This window comes from Gekko japonicus, unplaced genomic scaffold, assembly GCF_001447785.1.
Source record: "Gekko japonicus isolate JY-2015 unplaced genomic scaffold, Gekko_japonicus_V1.1 scaffold2289, whole genome shotgun sequence".
In the NCBI taxonomy this organism is placed as follows: Eukaryota; Metazoa; Chordata; class Lepidosauria; order Squamata; family Gekkonidae; genus Gekko; species Gekko japonicus.
The window spans coordinates 34,436-40,585 of record NW_015172617.1 but is presented as its reverse complement, the minus strand read 5'-3'; positions in this window follow the sequence as shown (position 1 = coordinate 40,585).

Genomic DNA, 6,150 nt, shown 5'->3' with positions numbered 1-6,150 from the left:
TCTTGTGGCCAGTGTGGCAAATACATCAGAGGCAAATATGCACCAACATAAACGTGTGAGCATGACTTCACAGACAAAGCAATGAAAAATCAAGCTAAATGGCAAATCATACTGGGGAGTGGGGGTATATAAGAAGACTTCTGCATGGACTAGATGGGACTGAATGTGGACACCTTTCTAAAGTGAATAAACTGGAAAAGCCAGGGATTGAATCTGGAACTTTACGCATGCCAAATGAATGCTCTGAACTGTGGCCCCTTTCCAAAGAAAGGGATTCCCATACAGATGGAGTATATTGGCTTAGCAAGACGGTATGCCCAGGTCTACAGTAAGAAGATGTTGAAACGACACTCCCCAAACCACATTTAAGACTGCCCCTTAAATATAATCTGATGATAGAAGTACAAGTGGGCCATGGGTCTCATAGAGCATCCTAATTCTGGTCAGTTCCTGTTGGCAGACCCTCAGTAATCCAATGTGTTCAACACACGACGTCTTGCAATTAGAAAGTACATATTCCTAATCCCTCTTTTTCAATGCCTCTTGAACAATGACCAGACTTCATAAAGAACCACAAAGGAGGCTCCGAGATGATGGACACCTGTTGTGTGGAAATCTTTTTGGCTGCAGCAGACTTAAAGCCTGTTACTTCACGTGACACTCAGGCCTAGTTTGCCTGTGGAGGAGAATGAGATGGAAACAAGGCTGTAGAATGCGAAGGCCCTAACTGCTCCACTTTGGACCGCAGGGGAAGCATCGTGGAGGTTTACATTTTGGAATACTCCCCTCATAGGGTGCGTTCAGTCAGGGCATTTATGCCGGTATAGATGCTGGTTAGAATTGGTGTACTTACAGGCGATCACACGGTGAACATCTGCCTTCTGTCCCTAACCGTTGCAAACAGCCTTTAACCATTATATTCTGCTACTAGGTCCCCAAGTGGTGGTATCCTGTGTGCACTGGTTCCAGCTGCATTATCCCCGTCTGATCGCTCTCCGCCAGTGTAGAGCCACTTCCGTTCGGAAGCCCGAGGCTTCCGCTTTTCGGCCACCATTTTTTAATTTTATTTTTTACCGTAGGCGATGTGCGCTTGGGCGAAGCTTCGCCCCAGCGTTAGTAAAATGAATTAAAAAACGGTGCCTACTTGTCGCCTTTAGACAAGTCCGGGACCTCACAAAGGCCGGTTTCATTATAAAAGTTTAAAAGGAAGTGTTCATTTAAACTTTAAAAGGAAGCATTCCGGCAGTTGCATGAAGGGGAAATCGCTCTTCTGCGCACGCGCAAAAATTCCAGTACTACAGATGGCTGCATGTGCGCATGGCCAAACTGAAAGGAAAAAAACTGTGTGAACGGCGTGGCATCGCGTTTCTTCCAGCTTAAAAAAAAGTGCCTCGAACCGGAGCAGTTTAAACCGCTCCCAGGCGTCCATCTGAACGCACCCATAGAACCACAGAGTTGGAAGAGGCCATACAGGCCACCTAGTCCAACCCCCTGCTCAATGCAGGATCAGCCTAGACAAGTGTTTGTCCAGCCGCTGCTTAAAGACTGCCAGTGAGGGGGAGCTCACCACCTCCCTAGGCAGCTGACTCCACCATTGAGCAACTCTTACTGTAAAAAAGTTTTTCCTAATATCCAGCCGGTACCCTCCTGCCCTGAATTTAAACCCATTATTGCGAGTCCTCTCCTCTGCTGCCAACAGGAACAGCTCCCTGCCCTCCTCGAAGTGACAGCCCTTCAGATACATAAAAGAGAGCAGTCATGTCCGCCCTGTTTCAAAACAACACTCTGCCAATAGACCACTGGCACAGCAAGCAAAGATAGGGGGTTAGAACCTTTATCCCTGTAGGAATATTTTTTAAAAAATAGGGGAGCATTCCCCTATTGTCCCTGCTGTGCGAGTTTTCTAGCTGCTGGGATTTTTTTAAAAAGAAAACATACATAGGCACAGAAAGCAAAGATAGGGGATAGAACCTTTACCCCTTCTCTTTGCATGGAGGCTTTGTTTTAATGCAGGGGAACATTGAAAGCTAGAATACACCACCTGCAGTTTGAAGAGTTGCAGTTCAGGTTACCATTTCTTTCTGCATGTTCGAGCAAGGGCTAATGACTAATTTTTGCCAGATTATGCCCTGCTGGTTGCATGTGTGCATTTGATGAAACATGCTATATGGCCTCTTCCCCCCCCCCCGCCCACCCCACCCAGTCCTGATGTTAGTATTTTCCTCCCACATAGCTCATGACAGTTGCAAGACTTGAAAAAGACAGAGCAAGGCAACGAGAGGAGGGTTAATGCTTTGTTGCCCAGGTGTCTTTTTGACCACCATGCTTGCAAACTTTCAGGAGCACGAGGCATCACATTTTCCGGCTCACAAACCTCACTGACGTTTTTGGTAAGGTGCATGAATGTCCCCTGCTTGGAGGCTCTTACAGCAGATTGCTCTGTGCACAGTAATGGCACTGCCCCGTTCTCAAGGTGTGACTTAACACACAGCATCTGGCACATGAATGTTGGCTACTGCCCTTTGTCTTTTACGGGAAAATTCTGATGTGATGTTTTCTTTGTCTGTCAGTTTTATCCAGACAATATGCCATGGTTGGGTAATTTATAATTTAGTATATTAAACTACTGAAACTATTGGGCGGGGGAATCCTCCTTTTCTTCTCCCCCTAATTGACTCTGAGGCTTTTAATTGAATGTATGTTTTTGATCATGTTCCGGGCTCACCACTAGAACACATACAATAACAATAAAGAGTGTTTTTTGAACATATGCAAAGTGTCTTTCTTGTAACTACCGAGGAGGAGCCCTCCAACGCTGCCCTCCACGTAGATGGGATCAGGGGACAGGGCTTTCTGCACAGAAAGGGCAACTGAAGATTGTCTCCAACCTGGACAAACATTCAATTTCTATACAAAGCACAGGGTGGGCTTCCTCTCCTGTAAGGCTAGAATTTGGGGTCACCCAATGAAATCAATCAGTAGGAGCTGATAGATTCACGACACACGGTGCATAATTCGCATATGGAATTCACTGCCCCAAGATGTGATGAAGGTCACTGACTTTTGGGAGGAGTCACCCCCATCGAGTTTTCAAGGCAAGAGACATTCAGAGGTGGTTCGCCATGGCCTGCCTCTGCGTCAGACCCCTGGGTTTCCTTGGTGGCCTCCGATCCAAATACCAGCCAGGGCCAGCCCTGCTTAGCTTCTACGATCGGACAAGATCAGGCTAGTCTGGGCTATCCAGGTCAGGTTGTTGGCTTAGAGAGCTTTAAAAGGAGGGCAGGTCTGTCAGTGGCTGCCAGTCATGGGCCCCGGTCACACGGAAGGTTTTGGCCCGGGAGAGGGACGGATCGGGGGCGCAGCAAACGGGTGCGAGCACACCGCAACGTCTGGGAATCGGCGTGCACCCGTCCCCGATCCGTCCCTTCAGGCCTAAAGCGCGCATCAAAAAAGAACCTGCAAAAGAGCAGGACTTACCTGGCACGCCGCAGCAAGCATGGCCGTGGGGTTGCTGGCACGCCCGTCTTCGGTAGCAATCCAGGCTCCCGGCCGAACTGCGCAAGCGCACACATGCGCAGTTCAGCTGCCTCACTCTCCCTTCAGTGGCTTCCCCCCAGCATCTGATCGTGCCGGGGAGGAACTGTGCGGCGGCTCAGGGGATCTATCTGATCCTGCCGCTGCGGGTCTCCTTTGGTGCGGCTTTAAAAAGCCGCATTTCGGCCGTGCTTTCTCCCCCCCGTGTGGCAGGGGCCATGATAGCTGAATGAATCCTAATCTACCCCAAAGCACCAGTTCCTTGGGAACAACAGGGGAAGGCCGTGGTCTTCATGCTTTGCCTGCAAGCCTCCAGAAAACATCTAACAGTAATTTAAGGAAATGGATGAACAAGTATGAATCATATATGACTTAACATCACATAAGGCTCCAAATATTTCTCAACTATACATCAGTCTTCAATATGTGAAATACATGAGCTGCAATGAATAGGCTGGAGATTTAGAGCAATATCTAACATTTACTATTTGGTTGGGAGTGTCAAACAGTAAATGTTAAGATATTGCTCTAAATCTCCAGCCTATTCATTGCAGCTCATGTATTTCACATATTGAAGACTGATGTATAGTTGAGAAATATTTGGAGCCTTATGTGATGTTAAGTCATATATGATCCAGAAAACATCTGGCTGTGCACTGAATGACTGAAGCTGCCTTATACTGAACCAGACCACTGGTACCAAAAGTGGTATTATCCACTCTGACTTGGCAGTGCCTCCACAGGGGAAAATCATCTGTTCCCTGATCTTTTTTAACTGGAGATGCCAGGGATCGAACTTGGGGCCTCCTGCATGCCAAGCAAAGGCTCTGCCACTAAACCACATCCCTGCCTTATTCTCCATGCCAGATGGAGAGAGCAGGAAGGAAGTTTTAACAAGAGAGAACTCATCAACTGTGAAGGAAGGAAATAAGAATGAGTTGGTTTGATGGTGATATTCTAGCTGGGGGTTAAACCACTGTGTTAAGGATGCCCAAGTCTCGAGTACGTAGGTTGGGTGGGAATCAAGTAATATATATATATATGAGATAAATTTTTATCTCAGCTTTTCTCCAAGGAGCTCACGCATGCTCCTTTACTCATTTTATCCTCACAACAACCCTGTGAGGTAGGTTGGGATGAGAGGGGGACTGGTCTGGTCCAAGGCCATCCAGTGAGCTCCATGGTAGAGCAAGGGTTTGGAATCAGTTCTCCCCAATGCAAGACTAACACAGCTGTTCTCTGCTAAATACTGGTGCTCTATCTTCTGCCCTAAGTAGCTACTGTCTAGGGTGTCCTCCCAGTAGGGTTGCCAGGCCCTTACCGGCTGCCAGCAGGGGGCTCCAGGATCTTCTCTGGGCCATTCCTGCCTGCATGCTGTGATGACATCACCTGGAAGTGACATCATTGCGTTGGGGATGTCAAGGAGGTGACACTTTAGTTTTTGGACAAAACTCTATGGTTTTTTTGCCTTCAAAACCATAGACTTTGCCCAAAAACTAGAGCATCACCCCAAAGTCTTAATGTTTTATGGCATGTTTGCATATTCTGTATTTTAATGTATTTATGGTTTTAATGGAAGCTGTCCTGAGCCCGCTTGCGGGGAGGGCGGGGTATAAGTCTGGATAAATAAATAAATAAATAAAGTCCCCAGTGCAATGACGTCACTTCCAGGCAATGTCCCTGTTTGGGGATAGGGCGGATTGAAGCTCCAAAAATTGGGGAAAACCCCACCTGTACCAGGAAAGTGGATGGTGTAAGCTACCACATGCTTCCAGGTCGAAGAGACATGATTATCCATCAATAGGCTTTATGATTCAGCCCAGATCGACAAGGAGGGCCTGGCTTTGGTGGCAGGAATAAAGAAATTCCATGACTTTGTTTATGGTCGCCAGTTCCTCCTTGTCACGGACCACAAGCCACTGTTGGGCCTGTTCACGCCAGCAACCAAACTCCAAACGTTATTTTGCCCTGCATGTTGCGCTGGGCTGTTTTCCTGTCAGCCTATGACTTTGACTTTGAACAACGTCCTGGCAAGGCAATCAGACATGCGGACGCTCTTAGCCACTGTCCTCTGCCACAAACGGACCCGGATCCTGCACCGGCTTTTGACGTGCTGGCAATTGATGAGCTGCCTCAGCCTCCGGTCCACTCTTCGGACATTGCCTCTGTGTCGGCTAAGGACTCTACCCTCTCCCGAGTCCTTAACTGGGTTTGGAGGGGGTGGCCGGCAGGTAGAGTGGACACGGAATTCAAGCCTTACCACTCAAGGCAAACAGAACTCTCAGTTAACAAAGGTTGTTTGTTGTGGGGAAACCGGGTGGTGGTGCCACCCAAGCTAAGGGCGAGAGTCTTGGAAGTGCTTCACAATGGCCATCCAGGCATAGTCCACATGAAGGCTCTGGCAAGGAGCTATGTCTGGTGGCCCAAGTTAGACACTGACATCGAGGACTGGGTCCGGCACTGTATGACCTGCCAGCAATCGAGACCTGACCCGCCTCAAGCCCCGGTCCAGCACTGGGAAAGCACTAGTAAGCCTTGGTCTCGCTTACACATTGATTTTGCTGGGCCGTTTCAAGGCCAAATGTTTTTAATTTTGGTTGATTCCTTTTCCAAATG